This window comes from Athene noctua, chromosome 8 (genome assembly GCF_965140245.1).
Source record: "Athene noctua chromosome 8, bAthNoc1.hap1.1, whole genome shotgun sequence".
Taxonomy (NCBI): domain Eukaryota; kingdom Metazoa; phylum Chordata; class Aves; order Strigiformes; family Strigidae; genus Athene; species Athene noctua.
This window is the reverse complement of record NC_134044.1, coordinates 3,463,669-3,491,248: the sequence shown is the minus strand read 5'-3', so window position 1 is coordinate 3,491,248 and position 27,580 is coordinate 3,463,669. Positions and strand designations below refer to the sequence as shown.

The following is a 27,580-nucleotide window of genomic DNA, read 5'->3' as shown; positions in this document are numbered from 1 at the left end:
TGGTGGGAGGTGTTGTTGGCTGTAGGGGGGTGTGTGCGCGTGTCAGGGGGGAGTGGAGAGGGCTGTTGTGGGGCTGGGGGGTGCCTACGGCCATACCACCCTGAGAATGCCCGATCTCGTCTGATCTCGGAAGCTAAGCAGGGTCGGGCCCGGTTAGTACTTGGATGGGAGACCGCCTGGGAATACCGGGTGCTGTAGGCTTTTGCCGCCGGGGCGCCATTTCTTTTTCGGGGCTGCCGCGTGGGCTCTCGCCCAGGGGCACACCTCTGGGCCTTCCGTGCAGGTGTGCCCAGGCGGGTGCTGCGGGGGTCTCTGGGCCGGGGAGTCCCCGACCGGCAGCGCGTGGCTCGGTGAGGCCGTAGTGCGGGCTGGGAGCGCGGGGGGGCTTCTGCAAGAGGCCTGTTGGCGGCACCGCGCTGCGTTGGATCAGTGCGGTTGTGTCTGGGGTTGGTGGAGGGGGGGCCGTTTGCGTCACGGTGGGCCGGCCACCCGCCCCGTCAGGCGGCGAGGCTGTAGCGCCGGCTTGGAACGTGGTGTTGTTTTTGAGAGAGGGCGCTTTGTTGGGGCAGTGTTGGAGGCGTGGGCAGGGCCGTGCAGGTGTTGTTGGGGGGCTGTGCGCGTCAGGGTTGTCGGTGTCCCCGTTGCGCTGGGGGTTGTTTGGAGCTGTGTGTTGGTGTGTAAGGGGGCTTTTGGTGGGAGAGGGTTGCGTTGTGTGTGTGTGTGTGAACGTGGAGGTGTTGCCGAGGGGGTGTTGTGTTGAGTGTGGTGTGCGCGGGGTGTTTTGCCGCTGTGCGCTGGGGGTGCGTGTGTCTCCGTTGGGGCGTTAGGGCGGTGTAGGGTGTGGAGCGTGTTGTTGTGTGTTGAGGGGTGTGAGGCGTGTGTGTGTTTGTGGTGAGTGCGGCATGCGTGTGTGTGTTTGTGCCCTGGTGGGAGGTGTTGTTGGCTGTAGGGGGGTGTGTGCGCGTGTCAGGGGGGAGTGGAGAGGGCTGTTGTGGGGCTGGGGGGTGCCTACGGCCATACCACCCTGAGAACGCCCGATCTCGTCTGATCTCGGAAGCTAAGCAGGGTCGGGCCCAGTTAGTACTTGGATGGGAGACCGCCTGGGAATACCGGGTGCTGTAGGCTTTTGCCGCCGGGGCGCCATTTCTTTTTCGGGGCTGCCGCGTGGGCTCTCGCCCAGGGGCACACCTCTGGGCCTTCCGTGCAGGTGTGCCCGGGCGGGTGCTGCGGGGGTCTCTGGGCCGGGGAGTCCCCGACCGGCAGCGCGTGGCTCGGTGAGGCCGTAGTGTGGGCTGGGAGCGCGGGGGGGCTTCTGCTAGAGGCCTGTTGGCGGCACCGCGCTGCGGGGGGTCCGTGCGGTTGTGTCTGGGGGTGGTGGAGGGGGTCCGCTTGTATCACGGTGTGCCTGCCCCCCGCCCCGTCAGGCGGCGAGGCTGTAGCGCCGGCTTGGAACGTGGTGTTGTTTTTGAGAGAGGGCGCTTTGTTGGGGCAGTGTTGGAGGCGTGGGCAGGGCCGTGCAGGTGTTGTTGGGGGGCTGTGCGCGTCAGGGTTGTCGGTGTCCCCGTTGCGCTGGGGGTTGTTTGGAGCTGTGTGTTGGTGTGTAAGGGGGCTTTTGGTGGGAGAGGGTTGCGTTGTGTGTGTGTGTGTGAACGTGGAGGTGTTGCCGAGGGGGTGTTGTGTTGAGTGTGGTGTGCGCAGGGTGTTTTGCCGCTGTGCGCTGGGGGTGCGTGTGTCTCCGTTGGGGCGTTAGGGCGGTGTAGGGTGTGGAGCGTGTTGTTGTGTGTTGAGGGGTGTGAGGCGTGTGTGTGTTTGTGGTGAGTGCGGCATGCGTGTGTGTGTTTGTGCCCTGGTGGGAGGTGTTGTTGGCTGTAGGGGGGTGTGTGCGCGTGTCAGGGGGGAGTGGAGAGGGCTGTTGTGGGGCTGGGGGGTGCCTACGGCCATACCACCCTGAGAATGCCCGATCTCGTCTGATCTCGGAAGCTAAGCAGGGTCGGGCCCGGTTAGTACTTGGATGGGAGACCGCCTGGGAATACCGGGTGCTGTAGGCTTTTGCCGCCGGGGCGCCATTTCTTTTTCGGGGCTGCCGCGTGGGCTCTCGCCCAGGGGCACACCTCTGGGCCTTCCGTGCAGGTGTGCCCAGGCGGGTGCTGCGGGGGTCTCTGGGCCGGGGAGTCCCCGACCGGCAGCGCGTGGCTCGGTGAGGCCGTAGTGCGGGCTGGGAGCGCGGGGGGGCTTCTGCAAGAGGCCTGTTGGCGGCACCGCGCTGCGTTGGATCAGTGCGGTTGTGTCTGGGGTTGGTGGAGGGGGGGCCGTTTGCGTCACGGTGGGCCGGCCACCCGCCCCGTCAGGCGGCGAGGCTGTAGCGCCGGCTTGGAACGTGGTGTTGTTTTTGAGAGAGGGCGCTTTGTTGGGGCAGTGTTGGAGGCGTGGGCAGGGCCGTGCAGGTGTTGTTGGGGGGCTGTGCGCGTCAGGGTTGTCGGTGTCCCCGTTGCGCTGGGGGTTGTTTGGAGCTGTGTGTTGGTGTGTAAGGGGGCTTTTGGTGGGAGAGGGTTGCGTTGTGTGTGTGTGTGTGAACGTGGAGGTGTTGCCGAGGGGGTGTTGTGTTGAGTGTGGTGTGCGCGGGGTGTTTTGCCGCTGTGCGCTGGGGGTGCGTGTGTCTCCGTTGGGGCGTTAGGGCGGTGTAGGGTGTGGAGCGTGTTGTTGTGTGTTGAGGGGTGTGAGGCGTGTGTGTGTTTGTGGTGAGTGCGGCATGCGTGTGTGTGTTTGTGCCCTGGTGGGAGGTGTTGTTGGCTGTAGGGGGGTGTGTGCGCGTGTCAGGGGGGAGTGGAGAGGGCTGTTGTGGGGCTGGGGGGTGCCTATGGCCATACCACCCTGAGAACGCCCGATCTCGTCTGATCTCGGAAGCTAAGCAGGGTCGGGCCCGGTTAGTACTTGGATGGGAGACCGCCTGGGAATACCGGGTGCTGTAGGCTTTTGCCGCCGGGGCGCCATTTCTTTTTCGGGGCTGCCGCGTGGGCTCTCGCCCAGGGGCACACCTCTGGGCCTTCCGTGCAGGTGTGCCCAGGCGGGTGCTGCGGGGGTCTCTGGGCCGGGGAGTCCCCGACCGGCAGCGCGTGGCTCGGTGAGGCCGTAGTGCGGGCTGGGAGCGCGGGGGGGCTTCTGCAAGAGGCCTGTTGGCGGCACCGCGCTGCGTTGGATCAGTGCGGTTGTGTCTGGGGTTGGTGGAGGGGGGGCCGTTTGCGTCACGGTGGGCCGGCCACCCGCCCCGTCAGGCGGCGAGGCTGTAGCGCCGGCTTGGAACGTGGTGTTGTTTTTGAGAGAGGGCGCTTTGTTGGGGCAGTGTTGGAGGCGTGGGCAGGGCCGTGCAGGTGTTGTTGGGGGGCTGTGCGCGTCAGGGTTGTCGGTGTCCCCGTTGCGCTGGGGGTTGTTTGGAGCTGTGTGTTGGTGTGTAAGGGGGCTTTTGGTGGGAGAGGGTTGCGTTGTGTGTGTGTGTGTGAACGTGGAGGTGTTGCCGAGGGGGTGTTGTGTTGAGTGTGGTGTGCGCGGGGTGTTTTGCCGCTGTGCGCTGGGGGTGCGTGTGTCTCCGTTGGGGCGTTAGGGCGGTGTAGGGTGTGGAGCGTGTTGTTGTGTGTTGAGGGGTGTGAGGCGTGTGTGTGTTTGTGGTGAGTGCGGCATGCGTGTGTGTGTTTGTGCCCTGGTGGGAGGTGTTGTTGGCTGTAGGGGGGTGTGTGCGCGTGTCAGGGGGGAGTGGAGAGGGCTGTTGTGGGGCTGGGGGGTGCCTACGGCCATACCACCCTGAGAACGCCCGATCTCGTCTGATCTCGGAAGCTAAGCAGGGTCGGGCCCAGTTAGTACTTGGATGGGAGACCGCCTGGGAATACCGGGTGCTGTAGGCTTTTGCCGCCGGGGCGCCATTTCTTTTTCGGGGCTGCCGCGTGGGCTCTCGCCCAGGGGCACACCTCTGGGCCTTCCGTGCAGGTGTGCCCGGGCGGGTGCTGCGGGGGTCTCTGGGCCGGGGAGTCCCCGACCGGCAGCGCGTGGCTCGGTGAGGCCGTAGTGTGGGCTGGGAGCGCGGGGGGGCTTCTGCTAGAGGCCTGTTGGCGGCACCGCGCTGCGGGGGGTCCGTGCGGTTGTGTCTGGGGGTGGTGGAGGGGGTCCGCTTGTATCACGGTGTGCCTGCCCCCCGCCCCGTCAGGCGGCGAGGCTGTAGCGCCGGCTTGGAACGTGGTGTTGTTTTTGAGAGAGGGCGCTTTGTTGGGGCAGTGTTGGAGGCGTGGGCAGGGCCGTGCAGGTGTTGTTGGGGGGCTGTGCGCGTCAGGGTTGTCGGTGTCCCCGTTGCGCTGGGGGTTGTTTGGAGCTGTGTGTTGGTGTGTAAGGGGGCTTTTGGTGGGAGAGGGTTGCGTTGTGTGTGTGTGTGTGAACGTGGAGGTGTTGCCGAGGGGGTGTTGTGTTGAGTGTGGTGTGCGCAGGGTGTTTTGCCGCTGTGCGCTGGGGGTGCGTGTGTCTCCGTTGGGGCGTTAGGGCGGTGTAGGGTGTGGAGCGTGTTGTTGTGTGTTGAGGGGTGTGAGGCGTGTGTGTGTTTGTGGTGAGTGCGGCATGCGTGTGTGTGTTTGTGCCCTGGTGGGAGGTGTTGTTGGCTGTAGGGGGGTGTGTGCGCGTGTCAGGGGGGAGTGGAGAGGGCTGTTGTGGGGCTGGGGGGTGCCTACGGCCATACCACCCTGAGAATGCCCGATCTCGTCTGATCTCGGAAGCTAAGCAGGGTCGGGCCCGGTTAGTACTTGGATGGGAGACCGCCTGGGAATACCGGGTGCTGTAGGCTTTTGCCGCCGGGGCGCCATTTCTTTTTCGGGGCTGCCGCGTGGGCTCTCGCCCAGGGGCACACCTCTGGGCCTTCCGTGCAGGTGTGCCCGGGCGGGTGCTGCGGGGGTCTCTGGGCCGGGGAGTCCCCGACCGGCAGCGCGTGGCTCGGTGAGGCCGTAGTGCGGGCTGGGAGCGCGGGGGGGCTTCTGCAAGAGGCCTGTTGGCGGCACCGCGCTGCGGGGGGTCCGTGCGGTTGTGTCTGGGGGTGGTGGAGGGGGTCCGCTTGTATCACGGTGTGCCTGCCCCCCGCCCCGTCAGGCGGCGAGGCTGTAGCGCCGGCTTGGAACGTGGTGTTGTTTTTGAGAGAGGGCGCTTTGTTGGGGCAGTGTTGGAGGCGTGGGCAGGGCCGTGCAGGTGTTGTTGGGGGGCTGTGCGCGTCAGGGTTGTCGGTGTCCCCGTTGCGCTGGGGGTTGTTTGGAGCTGTGTGTTGGTGTGTAAGGGGGCTTTTGGTGGGAGAGGGTTGCGTTGTGTGTGTGTGTGTGAACGTGGAGGTGTTGCCGAGGGGGTGTTGTGTTGAGTGTGGTGTGCGCGGGGTGTTTTGCCGCTGTGCGCTGGGGGTGCGTGTGTCTCCGTTGGGGCGTTAGGGCGTTGTAGGGTGTGGAGCGTGTTGTTGTGTGTTGAGGGGTGTGAGGCGTGTGTGTGTTTGTGGTGAGTGCGGCATGCGTGTGTGTGTTTGTGCCCTGGTGGGAGGTGTTGTTGGCTGTAGGGGGGTGTGTGCGCGTGTCAGGGGGGAGTGGAGAGGGCTGTTGTGGGGCTGGGGGGTGCCTACGGCCATACCACCCTGAGAACGCCCGATCTCGTCTGATCTCGGAAGCTAAGCAGGGTCGGGCCCGGTTAGTACTTGGATGGGAGACCGCCTGGGAATACCGGGTGCTGTAGGCTTTTGCCGCCGGGGCGCCATTTCTTTTTCGGGGCTGCCGCGTGGGCTCTCGCCCAGGGGCACACCTCTGGGCCTTCCGTGCAGGTGTGCCCGGGCGGGTGCTGCGGGGGTCTCTGGGCCGGGGAGTCCCCGACCGGCAGCGCGTGGCTCGGTGAGGCCGTAGTGCGGGCTGGGAGCGCGGGGGGGCTTCTGCAAGAGGCCTGTTGGCGGCACCGCGCTGCGGGGGGTCTGTGCGGTTGTGTCTGGGGGTGGTGGAGGGGGGGCCGTTTGCGTCACGGTGGGCCGGCCACCCGCCCCGTCAGGCGGCGAGGCTGTAGCGCCGGCTTGGAACGTGGTGTTGTTTTTGAGAGAGGGCGCTTTGTTGGGGCAGTGTTGGAGGCGTGGGCAGGGCCGTGCAGGTGTTGTTGGGGGGCTGTGCGCGTCAGGGTTGTCGGTGTCCCCGTTGCGCTGGGGGTTGTTTGGAGCTGTGTGTTGGTGTGTAAGGGGGCTTTTGGTGGGAGAGGGTTGCGTTGTGTGTGTGTGCGTGTGAACGTGGAGGTGTTGCCGTGGGGGTGTTGTGTTGAGTGTGGTGTGCGCGGGGTGTTTTGCCGCTGTGCGCTGGGGGTGCGTGTGTCTCCGTTGGGGCGTTAGGGCGGTGTAGGGTGTGGAGCGTGTTGTTGTGTGTTGAGGGGTGTGAGGCGTGTGTGTGTTTGTGGTGAGTGCGGCATGCGTGTGTGTGTTTGTGCCCTGGTGGGAGGTGTTGTTGGCTGTAGGGGGGTGTGTGCGCGTGTCAGGGGGGAGTGGAGAGGGCTGTTGTGGGGCTGGGGGGTGCCTACGGCCATACCACCCTGAGAACGCCCGATCTCGTCTGATCTCGGAAGCTAAGCAGGGTCGGGCCCAGTTAGTACTTGGATGGGAGACCGCCTGGGAATACCGGGTGCTGTAGGCTTTTGCCGCCGGGGCGCCATTTCTTTTTCGGGGCTGCCGCGTGGGCTCTCGCCCAGGGGCACACCTCTGGGCCTTCCGTGCAGGTGTGCCCGGGCGGGTGCTGCGGGGGTCTCTGGGCCGGGGAGTCCCCGACCGGCAGCGCGTGGCTCGGTGAGGCCGTAGTGTGGGCTGGGAGCGCGGGGGGGCTTCTGCTAGAGGCCTGTTGGCGGCACCGCGCTGCGGGGGGTCCGTGCGGTTGTGTCTGGGGGTGGTGGAGGGGGTCCGCTTGTATCACGGTGTGCCTGCCCCCCGCCCCGTCAGGCGGCGAGGCTGTAGCGCCGGCTTGGAACGTGGTGTTGTTTTTGAGAGAGGGCGCTTTGTTGGGGCAGTGTTGGAGGCGTGGGCAGGGCCGTGCAGGTGTTGTTGGGGGGCTGTGCGCGTCAGGGTTGTCGGTGTCCCCGTTGCGCTGGGGGTTGTTTGGAGCTGTGTGTTGGTGTGTAAGGGGGCTTTTGGTGGGAGAGGGTTGCGTTGTGTGTGTGTGTGTGAACGTGGAGGTGTTGCCGAGGGGGTGTTGTGTTGAGTGTGGTGTGCGCAGGGTGTTTTGCCGCTGTGCGCTGGGGGTGCGTGTGTCTCCGTTGGGGCGTTAGGGCGGTGTAGGGTGTGGAGCGTGTTGTTGTGTGTTGAGGGGTGTGAGGCGTGTGTGTGTTTGTGGTGAGTGCGGCATGCGTGTGTGTGTTTGTGCCCTGGTGGGAGGTGTTGTTGGCTGTAGGGGGGTGTGTGCGCGTGTCAGGGGGGAGTGGAGAGGGCTGTTGTGGGGCTGGGGGGTGCCTACGGCCATACCACCCTGAGAATGCCCGATCTCGTCTGATCTCGGAAGCTAAGCAGGGTCGGGCCCGGTTAGTACTTGGATGGGAGACCGCCTGGGAATACCGGGTGCTGTAGGCTTTTGCCGCCGGGGCGCCATTTCTTTTTCGGGGCTGCCGCGTGGGCTCTCGCCCAGGGGCACACCTCTGGGCCTTCCGTGCAGGTGTGCCCAGGCGGGTGCTGCGGGGGTCTCTGGGCCGGGGAGTCCCCGACCGGCAGCGCGTGGCTCGGTGAGGCCGTAGTGCGGGCTGGGAGCGCGGGGGGGCTTCTGCAAGAGGCCTGTTGGCGGCACCGCGCTGCGTTGGATCAGTGCGGTTGTGTCTGGGGTTGGTGGAGGGGGGGCCGTTTGCGTCACGGTGGGCCGGCCACCCGCCCCGTCAGGCGGCGAGGCTGTAGCGCCGGCTTGGAACGTGGTGTTGTTTTTGAGAGAGGGCGCTTTGTTGGGGCAGTGTTGGAGGCGTGGGCAGGGCCGTGCAGGTGTTGTTGGGGGGCTGTGCGCGTCAGGGTTGTCGGTGTCCCCGTTGCGCTGGGGGTTGTTTGGAGCTGTGTGTTGGTGTGTAAGGGGGCTTTTGGTGGGAGAGGGTTGCGTTGTGTGTGTGTGTGTGAACGTGGAGGTGTTGCCGAGGGGGTGTTGTGTTGAGTGTGGTGTGCGCGGGGTGTTTTGCCGCTGTGCGCTGGGGGTGCGTGTGTCTCCGTTGGGGCGTTAGGGCGGTGTAGGGTGTGGAGCGTGTTGTTGTGTGTTGAGGGGTGTGAGGCGTGTGTGTGTTTGTGGTGAGTGCGGCATGCGTGTGTGTGTTTGTGCCCTGGTGGGAGGTGTTGTTGGCTGTAGGGGGGTGTGTGCGCGTGTCAGGGGGGAGTGGAGAGGGCTGTTGTGGGGCTGGGGGGTGCCTACGGCCATACCACCCTGAGAACGCCCGATCTCGTCTGATCTCGGAAGCTAAGCAGGGTCGGGCCCAGTTAGTACTTGGATGGGAGACCGCCTGGGAATACCGGGTGCTGTAGGCTTTTGCCGCCGGGGCGCCATTTCTTTTTCGGGGCTGCCGCGTGGGCTCTCGCCCAGGGGCACACCTCTGGGCCTTCCGTGCAGGTGTGCCCGGGCGGGTGCTGCGGGGGTCTCTGGGCCGGGGAGTCCCCGACCGGCAGCGCGTGGCTCGGTGAGGCCGTAGTGTGGGCTGGGAGCGCGGGGGGGCTTCTGCTAGAGGCCTGTTGGCGGCACCGCGCTGCGGGGGGTCCGTGCGGTTGTGTCTGGGGGTGGTGGAGGGGGTCCGCTTGTATCACGGTGTGCCTGCCCCCCGCCCCGTCAGGCGGCGAGGCTGTAGCGCCGGCTTGGAACGTGGTGTTGTTTTTGAGAGAGGGCGCTTTGTTGGGGCAGTGTTGGAGGCGTGGGCAGGGCCGTGCAGGTGTTGTTGGGGGGCTGTGCGCGTCAGGGTTGTCGGTGTCCCCGTTGCGCTGGGGGTTGTTTGGAGCTGTGTGTTGGTGTGTAAGGGGGCTTTTGGTGGGAGAGGGTTGCGTTGTGTGTGTGTGTGTGAACGTGGAGGTGTTGCCGAGGGGGTGTTGTGTTGAGTGTGGTGTGCGCAGGGTGTTTTGCCGCTGTGCGCTGGGGGTGCGTGTGTCTCCGTTGGGGCGTTAGGGCGGTGTAGGGTGTGGAGCGTGTTGTTGTGTGTTGAGGGGTGTGAGGCGTGTGTGTGTTTGTGGTGAGTGCGGCATGCGTGTGTGTGTTTGTGCCCTGGTGGGAGGTGTTGTTGGCTGTAGGGGGGTGTGTGCGCGTGTCAGGGGGGAGTGGAGAGGGCTGTTGTGGGGCTGGGGGGTGCCTACGGCCATACCACCCTGAGAATGCCCGATCTCGTCTGATCTCGGAAGCTAAGCAGGGTCGGGCCCGGTTAGTACTTGGATGGGAGACCGCCTGGGAATACCGGGTGCTGTAGGCTTTTGCCGCCGGGGCGCCATTTCTTTTTCGGGGCTGCCGCGTGGGCTCTCGCCCAGGGGCACACCTCTGGGCCTTCCGTGCAGGTGTGCCCAGGCGGGTGCTGCGGGGGTCTCTGGGCCGGGGAGTCCCCGACCGGCAGCGCGTGGCTCGGTGAGGCCGTAGTGCGGGCTGGGAGCGCGGGGGGGCTTCTGCAAGAGGCCTGTTGGCGGCACCGCGCTGCGTTGGATCAGTGCGGTTGTGTCTGGGGTTGGTGGAGGGGGGGCCGTTTGCGTCACGGTGGGCCGGCCACCCGCCCCGTCAGGCGGCGAGGCTGTAGCGCCGGCTTGGAACGTGGTGTTGTTTTTGAGAGAGGGCGCTTTGTTGGGGCAGTGTTGGAGGCGTGGGCAGGGCCGTGCAGGTGTTGTTGGGGGGCTGTGCGCGTCAGGGTTGTCGGTGTCCCCGTTGCGCTGGGGGTTGTTTGGAGCTGTGTGTTGGTGTGTAAGGGGGCTTTTGGTGGGAGAGGGTTGCGTTGTGTGTGTGTGTGTGAACGTGGAGGTGTTGCCGAGGGGGTGTTGTGTTGAGTGTGGTGTGCGCGGGGTGTTTTGCCGCTGTGCGCTGGGGGTGCGTGTGTCTCCGTTGGGGCGTTAGGGCGGTGTAGGGTGTGGAGCGTGTTGTTGTGTGTTGAGGGGTGTGAGGCGTGTGTGTGTTTGTGGTGAGTGCGGCATGCGTGTGTGTGTTTGTGCCCTGGTGGGAGGTGTTGTTGGCTGTAGGGGGGTGTGTGCGCGTGTCAGGGGGGAGTGGAGAGGGCTGTTGTGGGGCTGGGGGGTGCCTACGGCCATACCACCCTGAGAACGCCCGATCTCGTCTGATCTCGGAAGCTAAGCAGGGTCGGGCCCAGTTAGTACTTGGATGGGAGACCGCCTGGGAATACCGGGTGCTGTAGGCTTTTGCCGCCGGGGCGCCATTTCTTTTTCGGGGCTGCCGCGTGGGCTCTCGCCCAGGGGCACACCTCTGGGCCTTCCGTGCAGGTGTGCCCGGGCGGGTGCTGCGGGGGTCTCTGGGCCGGGGAGTCCCCGACCGGCAGCGCGTGGCTCGGTGAGGCCGTAGTGTGGGCTGGGAGCGCGGGGGGGCTTCTGCTAGAGGCCTGTTGGCGGCACCGCGCTGCGGGGGGTCCGTGCGGTTGTGTCTGGGGGTGGTGGAGGGGGTCCGCTTGTATCACGGTGTGCCTGCCCCCCGCCCCGTCAGGCGGCGAGGCTGTAGCGCCGGCTTGGAACGTGGTGTTGTTTTTGAGAGAGGGCGCTTTGTTGGGGCAGTGTTGGAGGCGTGGGCAGGGCCGTGCAGGTGTTGTTGGGGGGCTGTGCGCGTCAGGGTTGTCGGTGTCCCCGTTGCGCTGGGGGTTGTTTGGAGCTGTGTGTTGGTGTGTAAGGGGGCTTTTGGTGGGAGAGGGTTGCGTTGTGTGTGTGTGTGTGAACGTGGAGGTGTTGCCGAGGGGGTGTTGTGTTGAGTGTGGTGTGCGCAGGGTGTTTTGCCGCTGTGCGCTGGGGGTGCGTGTGTCTCCGTTGGGGCGTTAGGGCGGTGTAGGGTGTGGAGCGTGTTGTTGTGTGTTGAGGGGTGTGAGGCGTGTGTGTGTTTGTGGTGAGTGCGGCATGCGTGTGTGTGTTTGTGCCCTGGTGGGAGGTGTTGTTGGCTGTAGGGGGGTGTGTGCGCGTGTCAGGGGGGAGTGGAGAGGGCTGTTGTGGGGCTGGGGGGTGCCTACGGCCATACCACCCTGAGAATGCCCGATCTCGTCTGATCTCGGAAGCTAAGCAGGGTCGGGCCCGGTTAGTACTTGGATGGGAGACCGCCTGGGAATACCGGGTGCTGTAGGCTTTTGCCGCCGGGGCGCCATTTCTTTTTCGGGGCTGCCGCGTGGGCTCTCGCCCAGGGGCACACCTCTGGGCCTTCCGTGCAGGTGTGCCCAGGCGGGTGCTGCGGGGGTCTCTGGGCCGGGGAGTCCCCGACCGGCAGCGCGTGGCTCGGTGAGGCCGTAGTGCGGGCTGGGAGCGCGGGGGGGCTTCTGCAAGAGGCCTGTTGGCGGCACCGCGCTGCGTTGGATCAGTGCGGTTGTGTCTGGGGTTGGTGGAGGGGGGGCCGTTTGCGTCACGGTGGGCCGGCCACCCGCCCCGTCAGGCGGCGAGGCTGTAGCGCCGGCTTGGAACGTGGTGTTGTTTTTGAGAGAGGGCGCTTTGTTGGGGCAGTGTTGGAGGCGTGGGCAGGGCCGTGCAGGTGTTGTTGGGGGGCTGTGCGCGTCAGGGTTGTCGGTGTCCCCGTTGCGCTGGGGGTTGTTTGGAGCTGTGTGTTGGTGTGTAAGGGGGCTTTTGGTGGGAGAGGGTTGCGTTGTGTGTGTGTGTGTGAACGTGGAGGTGTTGCCGAGGGGGTGTTGTGTTGAGTGTGGTGTGCGCGGGGTGTTTTGCCGCTGTGCGCTGGGGGTGCGTGTGTCTCCGTTGGGGCGTTAGGGCGGTGTAGGGTGTGGAGCGTGTTGTTGTGTGTTGAGGGGTGTGAGGCGTGTGTGTGTTTGTGGTGAGTGCGGCATGCGTGTGTGTGTTTGTGCCCTGGTGGGAGGTGTTGTTGGCTGTAGGGGGGTGTGTGCGCGTGTCAGGGGGGAGTGGAGAGGGCTGTTGTGGGGCTGGGGGGTGCCTATGGCCATACCACCCTGAGAACGCCCGATCTCGTCTGATCTCGGAAGCTAAGCAGGGTCGGGCCCGGTTAGTACTTGGATGGGAGACCGCCTGGGAATACCGGGTGCTGTAGGCTTTTGCCGCCGGGGCGCCATTTCTTTTTCGGGGCTGCCGCGTGGGCTCTCGCCCAGGGGCACACCTCTGGGCCTTCCGTGCAGGTGTGCCCAGGCGGGTGCTGCGGGGGTCTCTGGGCCGGGGAGTCCCCGACCGGCAGCGCGTGGCTCGGTGAGGCCGTAGTGCGGGCTGGGAGCGCGGGGGGGCTTCTGCAAGAGGCCTGTTGGCGGCACCGCGCTGCGTTGGATCAGTGCGGTTGTGTCTGGGGTTGGTGGAGGGGGGGCCGTTTGCGTCACGGTGGGCCGGCCACCCGCCCCGTCAGGCGGCGAGGCTGTAGCGCCGGCTTGGAACGTGGTGTTGTTTTTGAGAGAGGGCGCTTTGTTGGGGCAGTGTTGGAGGCGTGGGCAGGGCCGTGCAGGTGTTGTTGGGGGGCTGTGCGCGTCAGGGTTGTCGGTGTCCCCGTTGCGCTGGGGGTTGTTTGGAGCTGTGTGTTGGTGTGTAAGGGGGCTTTTGGTGGGAGAGGGTTGCGTTGTGTGTGTGTGTGTGAACGTGGAGGTGTTGCCGAGGGGGTGTTGTGTTGAGTGTGGTGTGCGCGGGGTGTTTTGCCGCTGTGCGCTGGGGGTGCGTGTGTCTCCGTTGGGGCGTTAGGGCGGTGTAGGGTGTGGAGCGTGTTGTTGTGTGTTGAGGGGTGTGAGGCGTGTGTGTGTTTGTGGTGAGTGCGGCATGCGTGTGTGTGTTTGTGCCCTGGTGGGAGGTGTTGTTGGCTGTAGGGGGGTGTGTGCGCGTGTCAGGGGGGAGTGGAGAGGGCTGTTGTGGGGCTGGGGGGTGCCTACGGCCATACCACCCTGAGAACGCCCGATCTCGTCTGATCTCGGAAGCTAAGCAGGGTCGGGCCCGGTTAGTACTTGGATGGGAGACCGCCTGGGAATACCGGGTGCTGTAGGCTTTTGCCGCCGGGGCGCCATTTCTTTTTCGGGGCTGCCGCGTGGGCTCTCGCCCAGGGGCACACCTCTGGGCCTTCCGTGCAGGTGTGCCCGGGCGGGTGCTGCGGGGGTCTCTGGGCCGGGGAGTCCCCGACCGGCAGCGCGTGGCTCGGTGAGGCCGTAGTGCGGGCTGGGAGCGCGGGGGGGCTTCTGCAAGAGGCCTGTTGGCGGCACCGCGCTGCGGGGGGTCCGTGCGGTTGTGTCTGGGGGTGGTGGAGGGGGTCCGCTTGTATCACGGTGTGCCTGCCCCCCGCCCCGTCAGGCGGCGAGGCTGTAGCGCCGGCTTGGAACGTGGTGTTGTTTTTGAGAGAGGGCGCTTTGTTGGGGCAGTGTTGGAGGCGTGGGCAGGGCCGTGCAGGTGTTGTTGGGGGGCTGTGCGCGTCAGGGTTGTCGGTGTCCCCGTTGCGCTGGGGGTTGTTTGGAGCTGTGTGTTGGTGTGTAAGGGGGCTTTTGGTGGGAGAGGGTTGCGTTGTGTGTGTGTGTGTGAACGTGGAGGTGTTGCCGAGGGGGTGTTGTGTTGAGTGTGGTGTGCGCAGGGTGTTTTGCCGCTGTGCGCTGGGGGTGCGTGTGTCTCCGTTGGGGCGTTAGGGCGTTGTAGGGTGTGGAGCGTGTTGTTGTGTGTTGAGGGGTGTGAGGCGTGTGTGTGTTTGTGGTGAGTGCGGCATGCGTGTGTGTGTTTGTGCCCTGGTGGGAGGTGTTGTTGGCTGTAGGGGGGTGTGTGCGCGTGTCAGGGGGGAGTGGAGAGGGCTGTTGTGGGGCTGGGGGGTGCCTACGGCCATACCACCCTGAGAACGCCCGATCTCGTCTGATCTCGGAAGCTAAGCAGGGTCGGGCCCGGTTAGTACTTGGATGGGAGACCGCCTGGGAATACCGGGTGCTGTAGGCTTTTGCCGCCGGGGCGCCATTTCTTTTTCGGGGCTGGCGCGTGGGCTCTCGCCCAGGGGCACACCTCTGGGCCTTCCGTGCAGGTGTGCCCGGGCGGGTGCTGCGGGGGTCTCTGGGCCGGGGAGTCCCCGACCGGCAGCGCGTGGCTCGGTGAGGCCGTAGTGCGGGCTGGGAGCGCGGGGGGGCTTCTGCAAGAGGCCTGTTGGCGGCACCGCGCTGCGTTGGATCAGTGCGGTTGTGTCTGGGGTTGGTGGAGGGGGGGCTGTTTGCGTCACGGTGGGCCGGCCACCCGCCCCGTCAGGCGGCGAGGCTGTAGCGCCGGCTTGGAACGTGGTGTTGTTTTTGAGAGAGGGCGCTTTGTTGGGGCAGTGTTGGAGGCGTGGGCAGGGCCGTGCAGGTGTTGTTGGGGGGCTGTGCGCGTCAGGGTTGTCGGTGTCCCCGTTGCGCTGGGGGTTGTTTGGAGCTGTGTGTTGGTGTGTAAGGGGGCTTTTGGTGGGAGAGGGTTGCGTTGTGTGTGTGTGCGTGTGAACGTGGAGGTGTTGCCGTGGGGGTGTTGTGTTGAGTGTGGTGTGCGCGGGGTGTTTTGCCGCTGTGCGCTGGTGGTGCGTGTGTCTCCGTTGGGGCGTTAGGGCGGTGTAGGGTGTGGAGCGTGTTGTTGTGTGTTGAGGGGTGTGAGGCGTGTGTGTGTTTGTGGTGAGTGCGGCATGCGTGTGTGTGTTTGTGCCCTGGTGGGAGGTGTTGTTGGCTGTAGGGGGGTGTGTGCGCGTGTCAGGGGGGAGTGGAGAGGGCTGTTGTGGGGCTGGGGGGTGCCTACGGCCATACCACCCTGAGAACGCCCGATCTCGTCTGATCTCGGAAGCTAAGCAGGGTCGGGCCCGGTTAGTACTTGGATGGGAGACCGCCTGGGAATACCGGGTGCTGTAGGCTTTTGCCGCCGGGGCGCCATTTCTTTTTCGGGGCTGGCGCGTGGGCTCTCGCCCAGGGGCACACCTCTGGGCCTTCCGTGCAGGTGTGCCCGGGCGGGTGCTGCGGGGGTCTCTGGGCCGGGGAGTCCCCGACCGGCAGCGCGTGGCTCGGTGAGGCCGTAGTGCGGGCTGGGAGCGCGGGGGGGCTTCTGCAAGAGGCCTGTTGGCGGCACCGCGCTGCGTTGGATCAGTGCGGTTGTGTCTGGGGTTGGTGGAGGGGGGGCCGTTTGCGTCACGGTGGGCCGGCCACCCGCCCCGTCAGGCGGCGAGGCTGTAGCGCCGGCTTGGAACGTGGTGTTGTTTTTGAGAGAGGGCGCTTTGTTGGGGCAGTGTTGGAGGCGTGGGCAGGGCCGTGCAGGTGTTGTTGGGGGGCTGTGCGCGTCAGGGTTGTCGGTGTCCCCGTTGCGCTGGGGGTTGTTTGGAGCTCTGTGTTGGTGTCTAAGGGGGCTTTTGGTGGGAGAGGGTTGCGTGTATGTGTGTGTGTGTGTGAACGTGGAGGTGTTGCCGTGGGGGTGTTGTGTTGAGTGTGGTGTGCGCCGGGTGTTTTGCCGCTGTGCGCTGGGGGTGCGTGTGTCTCCGTTGGGGCGTTAGGGCGGTGTAGGGTGTGGAGCGTGTTGTTGTGTGTTGAGGGGTGTGAGGCGTGTGTGTGTTTGTGGTGAGTGCGGCATGCGTGTGTGTGTTTGTGCCCTGGTGGGAGGTGTTGTTGGCTGTAGGGGGGTGTGTGCGCGTGTCAGGGGGGAGTGGAGAGGGCTGTTGTGGGGCTGGGGGGTGCCTACGGCCATACCACCCTGAGAACGCCCGATCTCGTCTGATCTCGGAAGCTAAGCAGGGTCGGGCCCGGTTAGTACTTGGATGGGAGACCGCCTGGGAATACCGGGTGCTGTAGGCTTTTGCCGCCGGGGCGCCATTTCTTTTTCGGGGCTGCCGCGTGGGCTCTCGCCCAGGGGCACACCTCTGGGCCTTCCGTGCAGGTGTGCCCGGGCGGGTGCTGCGGGGGTCTCTGGGCCGGGGAGTCCCCGACCGGCAGCGCGTGGCTCGGTGAGGCCGTAGTGCGGGCTGGGAGCGCGGGGGGGCTTCTGCAAGAGGCCTGTTGGCGGCACCGCGCTGCGGGGGGTCCGTGCGGTTGTGTCTGGGGGTGGTGGAGGGGGTCCGCTTGTATCACGGTGTGCCTGCCCCCCGCCCCGTCAGGCGGCGAGGCTGTAGCGCCGGCTTGGAACGTGGTGTTGTTTTTGAGAGAGGGCGCTTTGTTGGGGCAGTGTTGGAGGCGTGGGCAGGGCCGTGCAGGTGTTGTTGGGGGGCTGTGCGCGTCAGGGTTGTCGGTGTCCCCGTTGCGCTGGGGGTTGTTTGGAGCTGTGTGTTGGTGTGTAAGGGGGCTTTTGGTGGGAGAGGGTTGCGTTGTGTGTGTGTGTGTGAACGTGGAGGTGTTGCCGAGGGGGTGTTGTGTTGAGTGTGGTGTGCGCGGGGTGTTTTGCCGCTGTGCGCTGGGGGTGCGTGTGTCTCCGTTGGGGCGTTAGGGCGTTGTAGGGTGTGGAGCGTGTTGTTGTGTGTTGAGGGGTGTGAGGCGTGTGTGTGTTTGTGGTGAGTGCGGCATGCGTGTGTGTGTTTGTGCCCTGGTGGGAGGTGTTGTTGGCTGTAGGGGGGTGTGTGCGCGTGTCAGGGGGGAGTGGAGAGGGCTGTTGTGGGGCTGGGGGGTGCCTACGGCCATACCACCCTGAGAATGCCCGATCTCGTCTGATCTCGGAAGCTAAGCAGGGTCGGGCCCGGTTAGTACTTGGATGGGAGACCGCCTGGGAATACCGGGTGCTGTAGGCTTTTGCCGCCGGGGCGCCATTTCTTTTTCGGGGCTGGCGCGTGGGCTCTCGCCCAGGGGCACACCTCTGGGCCTTCCGTGCAGGTGTGCCCGGGCGGGTGCTGCGGGGGTCTCTGGGCCGGGGAGTCCCCGACCGGCAGCGCGTGGCTCGGTGAGGCCGTAGTGCGGGCTGGGAGCGCGGGGGGGCTTCTGCAAGAGGCCTGTTGGCGGCACCGCGCTGCGGGGGGTCTGTGCGGTTGTGTCTGGGGGTGGTGGAGGGGGGGCCGTTTGCGTCACGGTGGGCCGGCCACCCGCCCCGTCAGGCGGCGAGGCTGTAGCGCCGGCTTGGAACGTGGTGTTGTTTTTGAGAGAGGGCGCTTTGTTGGGGCAGTGTTGGAGGCGTGGGCAGGGCCGTGCAGGTGTTGTTGGGGGGCTGTGCGCGTCAGGGTTGTCGGTGTCCCCGTTGCGCTGGGGGTTGTTTGGAGCTGTGTGTTGGTGTGTAAGGGGGCTTTTGGTGGGAGAGGGTTGCGTTGTGTGTGTGTGCGTGTGAACGTGGAGGTGTTGCCGTGGGGGTGTTGTGTTGAGTGTGGTGTGCGCCGGGTGTTTTGCCGCTGTGCGCTGGGGGTGCGTGTGTCTCCGTTGGGGCGTTAGGGCGGTGTAGGGTGTGGAGCGTGTTGTTGTGTGTTGAGGGGTGTGAGGCGTGTGTGTGTTTGTGGTGAGTGCGGCATGCGTGTGTGTGTTTGTGCCCTGGTGGGAGGTGTTGTTGGCTGTAGGGGGGTGTGTGCGCGTGTCAGGGGGGAGTGGAGAGGGCTGTTGTGGGGCTGGGGGGTGCCTACGGCCATACCACCCTGAGAATGCCCGATCTCGTCTGATCTCGGAAGCTAAGCAGGGTCGGGCCCGGTTAGTACTTGGATGGGAGACCGCCTGGGAATACCGGGTGCTGTAGGCTTTTGCCGCCGGGGCGCCATTTCTTTTTCGGGGCTGGCGCGTGGGCTCTCGCCCAGGGGCACACCTCTGGGCCTTCCGTGCAGGTGTGCCCGGGCGGGTGCTGCGGGGGTCTCTGGGCCGGGGAGTCCCCGACCGGCAGCGCGTGGCTCGGTGAGGCCGTAGTGCGGGCTGGGAGCGCGGGGGGGCTTCTGCAAGAGGCCTGTTGGCGGCACCGCGCTGCGGGGGGTCTGTGCGGTTGTGTCTGGGGGTGGTGGAGGGGGGGCCGTTTGCGTCACGGTGGGCCGGCCACCCGCCCCGTCAGGCGGCGAGGCTGTAGCGCCGGCTTGGAACGTGGTGTTGTTTTTGAGAGAGGGCGCTTTGTTGGGGCAGTGTTGGAGGCGTGGGCAGGGCCGTGCAGGTGTTGTTGGGGGGCTGTGCGCGTCAGGGTTGTCGGTGTCCCCGTTGCGCTGGGGGTTGTTTGGAGCTGTGTGTTGGTGTGTAAGGGGGCTTTTGGTGGGAGAGGGTTGCGTTGTGTGTGTGTGCGTGTGAACGTGGAGGTGTTGCCGTGGGGGTGTTGTGTTGAGTGTGGTGTGCGCCGGGTGTTTTGCCGCTGTGCGCTGGGGGTGCGTGTGTCTCCGTTGGGGCGTTAGGGCGGTGTAGGGTGTGGAGCGTGTTGTTGTGTGTTGAGGGGTGTGAGGCGTGTGTGTGTTTGTGGTGAGTGCGGCATGCGTGTGTGTGTTTGTGCCCTGGTGGGAGGTGTTGTTGGCTGTAGGGGGGTGTGTGCGCGTGTCAGGGGGGAGTGGAGAGGGCTGTTGTGGGGCTGGGGGGTGCCTACGGCCATACCACCCTGAGAACGCCCGATCTCGTCTGATCTCGGAAGCTAAGCAGGGTCGGGCCCAGTTAGTACTTGGATGGGAGACCGCCTGGGAATACCGGGTGCTGTAGGCTTTTGCCGCCGGGGCGCCATTTCTTTTTCGGGGCTGCCGCGTGGGCTCTCGCCCAGGGGCACACCTCTGGGCCTTCCGTGCAGGTGTGCCCGGGCGGGTGCTGCGGGGGTCTCTGGGCCGGGGAGTCCCCGACCGGCAGCGCGTGGCTCGGTGAGGCCGTAGTGCGGGCTGGGAGCGCGGGGGGGCTTCTGCAAGAGGCCTGTTGGCGGCACCGCGCTGCGGGGGGTCCGTGCGGTTGTGTCTGGGGGTGGTGGAGGGGGTCCGCTTGTATCACGGTGTGCCTGCCCCCCGCCCCGTCAGGCGGCGAGGCTGTAGCGCCGGCTTGGAACGTGGTGTTGTTTTTGAGAGAGGGCGCTTTGTTGGGGCAGTGTTGGAGGCGTGGGCAGGGCCGTGCAGGTGTTGTTGGGGGGCTGTGCGCGTCAGGGTTGTCGGTGTCCCCGTTGCGCTGGGGGTTGTTTGGAGCTGTGTGTTGGTGTGTAAGGGGGCTTTTGGTGGGAGAGGGTTGCGTTGTGTGTGTGTGTGTGAACGTGGAGGTGTTGCCGAGGGGGTGTTGTGTTGAGTGTGGTGTGCGCAGGGTGTTTTGCCGCTGTGCGCTGGGGGTGCGTGTGTCTCCGTTGGGGCGTTAGGGCGGTGTAGGGTGTGGAGCGTGTTGTTGTGTGTTGAGGGGTGTGAGGCGTGTGTGTGTTTGTGGTGAGTGCGGCATGCGTGTGTGTGTTTGTGCCCTGGTGGGAGGTGTTGTTGGCTGTAGGGGGGTGTGTGCGCGTGTCAGGGGGGAGTGGAGAGGGCTGTTGTGGGGCTGGGGGGTGCCTACGGCCATACCACCCTGAGAACGCCCGATCTCGTGTGATCTCGGAAGCTAAGCAGGGTCGGGCCCGGTTAGTACTTGGATGGGAGACCGCCTGGGAATACCGGGTGCTGTAGGCTTTTGCCGCCGGGGCGCCATTTCTTTTTCGGGGCTGCCGCGTGGGCTCTCGCCCAGGGGCACACCTCTGGGCCTTCCGTGCAGGTGTGCCCGGGCGGGTGCTGCGGGGGTCTCTGGGCCGGGGAGTCCCCGACCAGCAGCGCGTGGCTCGGTGAGGCCGTAGTGCGGGCTGGGAGCGCGGGGGGGCTTCTGCAAGAGGCCTGTTGGCGGCACCGCGCTGCGGGGGGTCCGTGCGGTTGTGTCTGGGGGTGGTGGAGGGGGTCCGCTTGTATCACGGTGTGCCTGCCCCCCGCCCCGTCAGGCGGCGAGGCTGTAGCGCCGGCTTGGAACGTGGTGTTGTTTTTGAGAGAGGGCGCTTTGTTGGGGCAGTGTTGGAGGCGTGGGCAGGGCCGTGCAGGTGTTGTTGGGGGGCTGTGCGCGTCAGGGTTGTCGGTGTCCCCGTTGCGCTGGGGGTTGTTTGGAGCTGTGTGTTGGTGTGTAAGGGGGCTTTTGGTGGGAGAGGGTTGCGTTGTGTGTGTGTGTGTGAACGTGGAGGTGTTGCCGAGGGGGTGTTGTGTTGAGTGTGGTGTGCGCGGGGTGTTTTGCCGCTGTGCGCTGCGGGTGCGTGTGTCTCCGTTGGGGCGTTAGGGCGTTGTAGGGTGTGGAGCGTGTTGTTGTGTGTTGAGGGGTGTGAGGCGTGTGTGTGTTTGTGGTGAGTGCGGCATGCGTGTGTGTGTTTGTGCCCTGGTGGGAGGTGTTGTTGGCTGTAGGGGGGTGTGTGCGCGTGTCAGGGGGGAGTGGAGAGGGCTGTTGTGGGGCTGGGGGGTGCCTACGGCCATACCACCCTGAGAACGCCCGATCTCGTCTGATCTCGGAAGCTAAGCAGGGTCGGGCCCGGTTAGTACTTGGATGGGAGACCGCCTGGGAATACCGGGTGCTGTAGGCTTTTGCCGCCGGGGCGCCATTTCTTTTTCGGGGCTGGCGCGTGGGCTCTCGCCCAGGGGCACACCTCTGGGCCTTCCGTGCAGGTGTGCCCGGGCGGGTGCTGCGGGGGTCTCTGGGCCGGGGAGTCCCCGACCGGCAGCGCGTGGCTCGGTGAGGCCGTAGTGCGGGCTGGGAGCGCGGGGGGGCTTCTGCAAGAGGCCTGTTGGCGGCACCGCGCTGCGGGGGGTCTGTGCGGTTGTGTCTGGGGGTGGTGGAGGGGGGGCCGTTTGCGTCACGGTGGGCCGGCCACCCGCCCCGTCAGGCGGCGAGGCTGTAGCGCCGGCTTGGAACGTGGTGTTGTTTTTGAGAGAGGGCGCTTTGTTGGGGCAGTGTTGGAGGCGTGGGCAGGGCCGTGCAGGTGTTGTTGGGGGGCTGTGCGCGTCAGGGTTGTCGGTGTCCCCGTTGCGCTGGGGGTTGTTTGGAGCTGTGTGTTGGTGTGTAAGGGGGCTTTTGGTGGGAGAGGGTTGCGTTGTGTGTGTGTGTGTGAACGTGGAGGTGTTGCCGAGGGGGTGTTGTGTTGAGTGTGGTGTGCGCAGGGTGTTTTGCCGCTGTGCGCTGGGGGTGCGTGTGTCTCCGTTGGGGCGTTAGGGCGGTGTAGGGTGTGGAGCGTGTTGTTGTGTGTTGAGGGGTGTGAGGCGTGTGTGTGTTTGTGGTGAGTGCGGCATGCGTGTGTGTGTTTGTGCCCTGGTGGGAGGTGTTGTTGGCTGTAGGGGGGTGTGTGCGCGTGTCAGGGGGGAGTGGAGAGGGCTGTTGTGGGGCTGGGGGGTGCCTACGGCCATACCACCCTGAGAATGCCCGATCTCGTCTGATCTCGGAAGCTAAGCAGGGTCGGGCCCGGTTAGTACTTGGATGGGAGACCGCCTGGGAATACCGGGTGCTGTAGGCTTTTGCCGCCGGGGCGCCATTTCTTTTTCGGGGCTGCCGCGTGGGCTCTCGCCCAGGGGCACACCTCTGGGCCTTCCGTGCAGGTGTGCCCAGGCGGGTGCTGCGGGGGTCTCTGGGCCGGGGAGTCCCCGACCGGCAGCGCGTGGCTCGGTGAGGCCGTAGTGCGGGCTGGGAGCGCGGGGGGGCTTCTGCAAGAGGCCTGTTGGCGGCACCGCGCTGCGTTGGATCAGTGCGGTTGTGTCTGGGGTTGGTGGAGGGGGGGCCGTTTGCGTCACGGTGGGCCGGCCACCCGCCCCGTCAGGCGGCGAGGCTGTAGCGCCGGCTTGGAACGTGGTGTTGTTTTTGAGAGAGGGCGCTTTGTTGGGGCAGTGTTGGAGGCGTGGGCAGGGCCGTGCAGGTGTTGTTGGGGGGCTGTGCGCGTCAGGGTTGTCGGTGTCCCCGTTGCGCTGGGGGTTGTTTGGAGCTGTGTGTTGGTGTGTAAGGGGGCTTTTGGTGGGAGAGGGTTGCGTTGTGTGTGTGTGTGTGAACGTGGAGGTGTTGCCGAGGGGGTGTTGTGTTGAGTGTGGTGTGCGCGGGGTGTTTTGCCGCTGTGCGCTGGGGGTGCGTGTGTCTCCGTTGGGGCGTTAGGGCGTTGTAGGGTGTGGAGCGTGTTGTTGTGTGTTGAGGGGTGTGAGGCGTGTGTGTGTTTGTGGTGAGTGCGGCATGCATGTGTGTGTTTGTGCCCTGGTGGGAGGTGTTGTTGGCTGTAGGGGGGTGTGTGCGCGTGTCAGGGGGGAGTGGAGAGGGCTGTTGTGGGGCTGGGGGGTGCCTACGGCCATACCACCCTGAGAACGCCTGATCTCGTCTGATCTCGGAAGCTAAGCAGGGTCGGGCCCGGTTAGTACTTGGATGGGAGACCGCCTGGGAATACCGGGTGCTGTAGGCTTTTGCCGCCGGGGCGCCATTTCTTTTTCGGGGCTGCCGCGTGGGCTCTCGCCCAGGGGCACACCTCTGGGCCTTCCGTGCAGGTGTGCCCGGGCGGGTGCTGCGGGGGTCTCTGGGCCGGGGAGTCCCCGACCGGCAGCGCGTGGCTCGGTGAGGCCGTAGTGCGGGCTGGGAGCGCGGGGGGGCTTCTGCAAGAGGCCTGTTGGCGGCACCGCGCTGCGGGGGGTCCGTGCGGTTGTGTCTGGGGGTGGTGGAGGGGGTCCGCTTGTATCACGGTGTGCCTGCCCCCCGCCCCGTCAGGCGGCGAGGCTGTAGCGCCGGCTTGGAACGTGGTGTTGTTTTTGAGAGAGGGCGCTTTGTTGGGGCAGTGTTGGAGGCGTGGGCAGGGCCGTGCAGGTGTTGTTGGGGGGCTGTGCGCGTCAGGGTTGTCGGTGTCCCCGTTGCGCTGGGGGTTGTTTGGAGCTGTGTGTTGGTGTGTAAGGGGGCTTTTGGTGGGAGAGGGTTGCGTTGTGTGTGTGTGTGTGAACGTGGAGGTGTTGCCGAGGGGGTGTTGTGTTGAGTGTGGTGTGCGCAGGGTGTTTTGCCGCTGTGCGCTGGGGGTGCGTGTGTCTCCGTTGGGGCGTTAGGGCGTTGTAGGGTGTGGAGCGTGTTGTTGTGTGTTGAGGGGTGTGAGGCGTGTGTGTGTTTGTGGTGAGTGCGGCATGCGTGTGTGTGTTTGTGCCCTGGTGGGAGGTGTTGTTGGCTGTAGGGGGGTGTGTGCGCGTGTCAGGGGGGAGTGGAGAGGGCTGTTGTGGGGCTGGGAGGTGCCTACGGCCATACCACCCTGAGAACGCCCGATCTCGTCTGATCTCGGAAGCTAAGCAGGGTCGGGCCCGGTTAGTACTTGGATGGGAGACCGCCTGGGAATACCGGGTGCTGTAGGCTTTTGCCGCCGGGGCGCCATTTCTTTTTCGGGGCTGGCGCGTGGGCTCTCGCCCAGGGGCACACCTCTGGGCCTTCCGTGCAGGTGTGCCCGGGCGGGTGCTGCGGGGGTCTCTGGGCCGGGGAGTCCCCGACCGGCAGCGCGTGGCTCGGTGAGGCCGTAGTGCGGGCTGGGAGCGCGGGGGGGCTTCTGCAAGAGGCCTGTTGGCGGCACCGCGCTGCGTTGGATCAGTGCGGTTGTGTCTGGGGTTGGTGGAGGGGGGGCTGTTTGCGTCACGGTGGGCCGGCCACCCGCCCCGTCAGGCGGCGAGGCTGTAGCGCCGGCTTGGAACGTGGTGTTGTTTTTGAGAGAGGGCGCTTTGTTGGGGCAGTGTTGGAGGCGTGGGCAGGGCCGTGCAGGTGTTGTTGGGGGGCTGTGCGCGTCAGGGTTGTCGGTGTCCCCGTTGCGCTGGGGGTTGTTTGGAGCTGTGTGTTGGTGTGTAAGGGGGCTTTTGGTGGGAGAGGGTTGCGTTGTGTGTGTGTGCGTGTGAACGTGGAGGTGTTGCCGTGGGGGTGTTGTGTTGAGTGTGGTGTGCGCGGGGTGTTTTGCCGCTGTGCGCTGGTGGTGCGTGTGTCTCCGTTGGGGCGTTAGGGCGGTGTAGGGTGTGGAGCGTGTTGTTGTGTGTTGAGGGGTGTGAGGCGTGTGTGTGTTTGTGGTGAGTGCGGCATGCGTGTGTGTGTTTGTGCCCTGGTGGGAGGTGTTGTTGGCTGTAGGGGGGTGTGTGCGCGTGTCAGGGGGGAGTGGAGAGGGCTGTTGTGGGGCTGGGGGGTGCCTACGGCCATACCACCCTGAGAACGCCCGATCTCGTCTGATCTCGGAAGCTAAGCAGGGTCGGGCCCGGTTAGTACTTGGATGGGAGACCGCCTGGGAATACCGGGTGCTGTAGGCTTTTGCCGCCGGGGCGCCATTTCTTTTTCGGGGCTGGCGCGTGGGCTCTCGCCCAGGGGCACACCTCTGGGCCTTCCGTGCAGGTGTGCCCGGGCGGGTGCTGCGGGGGTCTCTGGGCCGGGGAGTCCCCGACCGGCAGCGCGTGGCTCGGTGAGGCCGTAGTGCGGGCTGGGAGCGCGGGGGGGCTTCTGCAAGAGGCCTGTTGGCGGCACCGCGCTGCGTTGGATCAGTGCGGTTGTGTCTGGGGTTGGTGGAGGGGGGGCCGTTTGCGTCACGGTGGGCCGGCCACCCGCCCCGTCAGGCGGCGAGGCTGTAGCGCCGGCTTGGAACGTGGTGTTGTTTTTGAGAGAGGGCGCTTTGTTGGGGCAGTGTTGGAGGCGTGGGCAGGGCCGTGCAGGTGTTGTTGGGGGGCTGTGCGCGTCAGGGTTGTCGGTGTCCCCGTTGCGCTGGGGGTTGTTTGGAGCTGTGTGTTGGTGTGTAAGGGGGCTTTTGGTGGGAGAGGGTTGCGTGTATGTGTGTGTGTGTGTGAACGTGGAGGTGTTGCCGTGGGGGTGTTGTGTTGAGTGTGGTGTGCGCCGGGTGTTTTGCCGCTGTGCGCTGGGGGTGCGTGTGTCTCCGTTGGGGCGTTAGGGCGGTGTAGGGTGTGGAGCGTGTTGTTGTGTGTTGAGGGGTGTGAGGCGTGTGTGTGTTTGTGGTGAGTGCGGCATGCGTGTGTGTGTTTGTGCCCTGGTGGGAGGTGTTGTTGGCTGTAGGGGGGTGTGTGCGCGTGTCAGGGGGGAGTGGAGAGGGCTGTTGTGGGGCTGGGGGGTGCCTACGGCCATACCACCCTGAGAACGCCCGATCTCGTCTGATCTCGGAAGCTAAGCAGGGTCGGGCCCGGTTAGTACTTGGATGGGAGACCGCCTGGGAATACCGGGTGCTGTAGGCTTTTGCCGCCGGGGCGCCATTTCTTTTTCGGGGCTGCCGCGTGGGCTCTCGCCCAGGGGCACACCTCTGGGCCTTCCGTGCAGGTGTGCCCGGGCGGGTGCTGCGGGGGTCTCTGGGCCGGGGAGTCCCCGACCGGCAGCGCGTGGCTCGGTGAGGCCGTAGTGCGGGCTGGGAGCGCGGGGGGGCTTCTGCAAGAGGCCTGTTGGCGGCACCGCGCTGCGGGGGGTCCGTGCGGTTGTGTCTGGGGGTGGTGGAGGGGGTCCGCTTGTATCACGGTGTGCCTGCCCCCCGCCCCGTCAGGCGGCGAGGCTGTAGCGCCGGCTTGGAACGTGGTGTTGTTTTTGAGAGAGGGCGCTTTGTTGGGGCAGTGTTGGAGGCGTGGGCAGGGCCGTGCCGGTGTTGTTGGGGGGCTGTGCGCGTCAGGGTTGTCGGTGTCCCCGTTGCGCTGGGGGTTGTTTGGAGCTGTGTGTTGGTGTGTAAGGGGGCTTTTGGTGGGAGAGGGTTGCGTTGTGTGTGTGTGCGTGTGAACGTGGAGGTGTTGCCGTGGGGGTGTTGTGTTGAGTGTGGTGTGCGCCGGGTGTTTTGCCGCTGTGCGCTGGGGGTGCGTGTGTCTCCGTTGGGGCGTTAGGGCGGTGTAGGGTGTGGAGCGTGTTGTTGTGTGTTGAGGGGTGTGAGGCGTGTGTGTGTTTGTGGTGAGTGCGGCATGCGTGTGTGTGTTTGTGCCCTGGTGGGAGGTGTTGTTGGCTGTAGGGGGGTGTGTGCGCGTGTCAGGGGGGAGTGGAGAGGGCTGTTGTGGGGCTGGGGGGTGCCTACGGCCATACCACCCTGAGAACGCCCGATCTCGTCTGATCTCGGAAGCTAAGCAGGGTCGGGCCCGGTTAGTACTTGGATGGGAGACCGCCTGGGAATACCGGGTGCTGTAGGCTTTTGCCGCCGGGGCGCCATTTCTTTTTCGGGGCTGGCGCGTGGGCTCTCGCCCAGGGGCACACCTCTGGGCCTTCCGTGCAGGTGTGCCCGGGCGGGTGCTGCGGGGGTCTCTGGGCCGGGGAGTCCCCGACCGGCAGCGCGTGGCTCGGTGAGGCCGTAGTGCGGGCTGGGAGCGCGGGGGGGCTTCTGCAAGAGGCCTGTTGGCGGCACCGCGCTGCGGGGGGTCCGTGCGGTTGTGTCTGGGGGTGGTGGAGGGGGTCCGCTTGTATCACGGTGTGCCTGCCCCCCGCCCCGTCAGGCGGCGAGGCTGTAGCGCCGGCTTGGAACGTGGTGTTGTTTTTGAGAGAGGGCGCTTTGTTGGGGCAGTGTTGGAGGCGTGGGCAGGGCCGTGCAGGTGTTGTTGGGGGGCTGTGCGCGTCAGGGTTGTCGGTGTCCCCGTTGCGCTGGGGGTTGTTTGGAGCTGTGTGTTGGTGTGTAAGGGGGCTTTTGGTGGGAGAGGGTTGCGTTGTGTGTGTGTGTGTGAACGTGGAGGTGTTGCCGAGGGGGTGTTGTGTTGAGTGTGGTGTGCGCGGGGTGTTTTGCCGCTGTGCGCTGGGGGTGCGTGTGTCTCCGTTGGGGCGTTAGGGCGTTGTAGGGTGTGGAGCGTGTTGTTGTGTGTTGAGGGGTGTGAGGCGTGTGTGTGTTTGTGGTGAGTGCGGCATGCGTGTGTGTGTTTGTGCCCTGGTGGGAGGTGTTGTTGGCTGTAGGGGGGTGTGTGCGCGTGTCAGGGGGGAGTGGAGAGGGCTGTTGTGGGGCTGGGGGGTGCCTACGGCCATACCACCCTGAGAACGCCCGATCTCGTCTGATCTCGGAAGCTAAGCAGGGTCGGGCCCGGTTAGTACTTGGATGGGAGACCGCCTGGGAATACCGGGTGCTGTAGGCTTTTGCCGCCGGGGCGCCATTTCTTTTTCGGGGCTGGCGCGTGGGCTCTCGCCCAGGGGCACACCTCTGGGCCTTCCGTGCAGGTGTGCCCGGGCGGGTGCTGCGGGGGTCTCTGGGCCGGGGAGTCCCCGACCGGCAGCGCGTGGCTCGGTGAGGCCGTAGTGCGGGCTGGGAGCGCGGGGGGGCTTCTGCAAGAGGCCTGTTGGCGGCACCGCGCTGCGGGGGGTCTGTGCGGTTGTGTCTGGGGGTGGTGGAGGGGGGGCCGTTTGCGTCACGGTGGGCCGGCCACCCGCCCCGTCAGGCGGCGAGGCTGTAGCGCCGGCTTGGAACGTGGTGTTGTTTTTGAGAGAGGGCGCTTTGTTGGGGCAGTGTTGGAGGCGTGGGCAGGGCCGTGCAGGTGTTGTTGGGGGGCTGTGCGCGTCAGGGTTGTCGGTGTCCCCGTTGCGCTGGGGGTTGTTTGGAGCTCTGTGTTGGTGTGTAAGGGGGCTTTTGGTGGGAGAGGGTTGCGTTGTGTGTGTGTGCGTGTGAACGTGGAGGTGTTGCCGTGGGGGTGTTGTGTTGAGTGTGGTGTGCGCCGGG

General features: G+C 65.9%; 30 non-coding genes across 30 annotated transcripts; all 30 read left to right on the top strand.

Annotated features, from left to right (window-relative positions):
* Positions 1 to 82: 82 nt before the first annotated feature.
* LOC141963509 (5S ribosomal RNA) lies at positions 83 to 201 on the top strand. The gene has a single exon (XR_012634167.1). It is a non-coding gene; the product is annotated as a 5S ribosomal RNA (ribosomal RNA).
* An 805-nt stretch (positions 202 to 1,006) lies between these two features.
* Positions 1,007 to 1,125, top strand: LOC141963451 (5S ribosomal RNA). Its single transcript, XR_012634109.1, has one exon. It is a non-coding gene; the product is annotated as a 5S ribosomal RNA (ribosomal RNA).
* An 804-nt stretch (positions 1,126 to 1,929) lies between these two features.
* On the top strand, positions 1,930 to 2,048 carry LOC141963508 (5S ribosomal RNA). Its single transcript, XR_012634166.1, has one exon. It is a non-coding gene; the product is annotated as a 5S ribosomal RNA (ribosomal RNA).
* An 805-nt stretch (positions 2,049 to 2,853) lies between these two features.
* Positions 2,854 to 2,972, top strand: LOC141963499 (5S ribosomal RNA). The gene has a single exon (XR_012634157.1). It is a non-coding gene; the product is annotated as a 5S ribosomal RNA (ribosomal RNA).
* An 805-nt stretch (positions 2,973 to 3,777) lies between these two features.
* On the top strand, positions 3,778 to 3,896 carry LOC141963450 (5S ribosomal RNA). The gene has a single exon (XR_012634108.1). It is a non-coding gene; the product is annotated as a 5S ribosomal RNA (ribosomal RNA).
* An 804-nt stretch (positions 3,897 to 4,700) lies between these two features.
* LOC141963507 (5S ribosomal RNA) lies at positions 4,701 to 4,819 on the top strand. Its single transcript, XR_012634165.1, has one exon. It is a non-coding gene; the product is annotated as a 5S ribosomal RNA (ribosomal RNA).
* Positions 4,820 to 5,623: 804 nt separating this feature from the next.
* Positions 5,624 to 5,742, top strand: LOC141963492 (5S ribosomal RNA). The gene has a single exon (XR_012634150.1). It is a non-coding gene; the product is annotated as a 5S ribosomal RNA (ribosomal RNA).
* Positions 5,743 to 6,549: 807 nt separating this feature from the next.
* Positions 6,550 to 6,668, top strand: LOC141963449 (5S ribosomal RNA). The gene has a single exon (XR_012634107.1). It is a non-coding gene; the product is annotated as a 5S ribosomal RNA (ribosomal RNA).
* Positions 6,669 to 7,472: 804 nt separating this feature from the next.
* Positions 7,473 to 7,591, top strand: LOC141963506 (5S ribosomal RNA). Its single transcript, XR_012634164.1, has one exon. It is a non-coding gene; the product is annotated as a 5S ribosomal RNA (ribosomal RNA).
* An 805-nt stretch (positions 7,592 to 8,396) lies between these two features.
* LOC141963447 (5S ribosomal RNA) lies at positions 8,397 to 8,515 on the top strand. Its single transcript, XR_012634106.1, has one exon. It is a non-coding gene; the product is annotated as a 5S ribosomal RNA (ribosomal RNA).
* Positions 8,516 to 9,319: 804 nt separating this feature from the next.
* On the top strand, positions 9,320 to 9,438 carry LOC141963505 (5S ribosomal RNA). Its single transcript, XR_012634163.1, has one exon. It is a non-coding gene; the product is annotated as a 5S ribosomal RNA (ribosomal RNA).
* Positions 9,439 to 10,243: 805 nt separating this feature from the next.
* Positions 10,244 to 10,362, top strand: LOC141963446 (5S ribosomal RNA). Its single transcript, XR_012634105.1, has one exon. It is a non-coding gene; the product is annotated as a 5S ribosomal RNA (ribosomal RNA).
* Positions 10,363 to 11,166: 804 nt separating this feature from the next.
* Positions 11,167 to 11,285, top strand: LOC141963504 (5S ribosomal RNA). Its single transcript, XR_012634162.1, has one exon. It is a non-coding gene; the product is annotated as a 5S ribosomal RNA (ribosomal RNA).
* Positions 11,286 to 12,090: 805 nt separating this feature from the next.
* Positions 12,091 to 12,209, top strand: LOC141963498 (5S ribosomal RNA). The gene has a single exon (XR_012634156.1). It is a non-coding gene; the product is annotated as a 5S ribosomal RNA (ribosomal RNA).
* Positions 12,210 to 13,014: 805 nt separating this feature from the next.
* Positions 13,015 to 13,133, top strand: LOC141963491 (5S ribosomal RNA). Its single transcript, XR_012634149.1, has one exon. It is a non-coding gene; the product is annotated as a 5S ribosomal RNA (ribosomal RNA).
* An 804-nt stretch (positions 13,134 to 13,937) lies between these two features.
* LOC141963489 (5S ribosomal RNA) lies at positions 13,938 to 14,056 on the top strand. Its single transcript, XR_012634147.1, has one exon. It is a non-coding gene; the product is annotated as a 5S ribosomal RNA (ribosomal RNA).
* An 807-nt stretch (positions 14,057 to 14,863) lies between these two features.
* LOC141963488 (5S ribosomal RNA) lies at positions 14,864 to 14,982 on the top strand. The gene has a single exon (XR_012634146.1). It is a non-coding gene; the product is annotated as a 5S ribosomal RNA (ribosomal RNA).
* Positions 14,983 to 15,790: 808 nt separating this feature from the next.
* Positions 15,791 to 15,909, top strand: LOC141963487 (5S ribosomal RNA). Its single transcript, XR_012634145.1, has one exon. It is a non-coding gene; the product is annotated as a 5S ribosomal RNA (ribosomal RNA).
* An 804-nt stretch (positions 15,910 to 16,713) lies between these two features.
* On the top strand, positions 16,714 to 16,832 carry LOC141963503 (5S ribosomal RNA). Its single transcript, XR_012634161.1, has one exon. It is a non-coding gene; the product is annotated as a 5S ribosomal RNA (ribosomal RNA).
* Positions 16,833 to 17,639: 807 nt separating this feature from the next.
* Positions 17,640 to 17,758, top strand: LOC141963502 (5S ribosomal RNA). Its single transcript, XR_012634160.1, has one exon. It is a non-coding gene; the product is annotated as a 5S ribosomal RNA (ribosomal RNA).
* An 807-nt stretch (positions 17,759 to 18,565) lies between these two features.
* Positions 18,566 to 18,684, top strand: LOC141963517 (5S ribosomal RNA). Its single transcript, XR_012634175.1, has one exon. It is a non-coding gene; the product is annotated as a 5S ribosomal RNA (ribosomal RNA).
* An 804-nt stretch (positions 18,685 to 19,488) lies between these two features.
* On the top strand, positions 19,489 to 19,607 carry LOC141963515 (5S ribosomal RNA). The gene has a single exon (XR_012634173.1). It is a non-coding gene; the product is annotated as a 5S ribosomal RNA (ribosomal RNA).
* An 804-nt stretch (positions 19,608 to 20,411) lies between these two features.
* LOC141963486 (5S ribosomal RNA) lies at positions 20,412 to 20,530 on the top strand. Its single transcript, XR_012634144.1, has one exon. It is a non-coding gene; the product is annotated as a 5S ribosomal RNA (ribosomal RNA).
* An 805-nt stretch (positions 20,531 to 21,335) lies between these two features.
* Positions 21,336 to 21,454, top strand: LOC141963500 (5S ribosomal RNA). Its single transcript, XR_012634158.1, has one exon. It is a non-coding gene; the product is annotated as a 5S ribosomal RNA (ribosomal RNA).
* An 805-nt stretch (positions 21,455 to 22,259) lies between these two features.
* On the top strand, positions 22,260 to 22,378 carry LOC141963514 (5S ribosomal RNA). Its single transcript, XR_012634172.1, has one exon. It is a non-coding gene; the product is annotated as a 5S ribosomal RNA (ribosomal RNA).
* An 804-nt stretch (positions 22,379 to 23,182) lies between these two features.
* LOC141963485 (5S ribosomal RNA) lies at positions 23,183 to 23,301 on the top strand. The gene has a single exon (XR_012634143.1). It is a non-coding gene; the product is annotated as a 5S ribosomal RNA (ribosomal RNA).
* An 807-nt stretch (positions 23,302 to 24,108) lies between these two features.
* On the top strand, positions 24,109 to 24,227 carry LOC141963484 (5S ribosomal RNA). Its single transcript, XR_012634142.1, has one exon. It is a non-coding gene; the product is annotated as a 5S ribosomal RNA (ribosomal RNA).
* Positions 24,228 to 25,035: 808 nt separating this feature from the next.
* On the top strand, positions 25,036 to 25,154 carry LOC141963483 (5S ribosomal RNA). The gene has a single exon (XR_012634141.1). It is a non-coding gene; the product is annotated as a 5S ribosomal RNA (ribosomal RNA).
* Positions 25,155 to 25,960: 806 nt separating this feature from the next.
* On the top strand, positions 25,961 to 26,079 carry LOC141963482 (5S ribosomal RNA). The gene has a single exon (XR_012634140.1). It is a non-coding gene; the product is annotated as a 5S ribosomal RNA (ribosomal RNA).
* Positions 26,080 to 26,883: 804 nt separating this feature from the next.
* LOC141963481 (5S ribosomal RNA) lies at positions 26,884 to 27,002 on the top strand. The gene has a single exon (XR_012634139.1). It is a non-coding gene; the product is annotated as a 5S ribosomal RNA (ribosomal RNA).
* Positions 27,003 to 27,580: the final 578 nt, after the last annotated feature.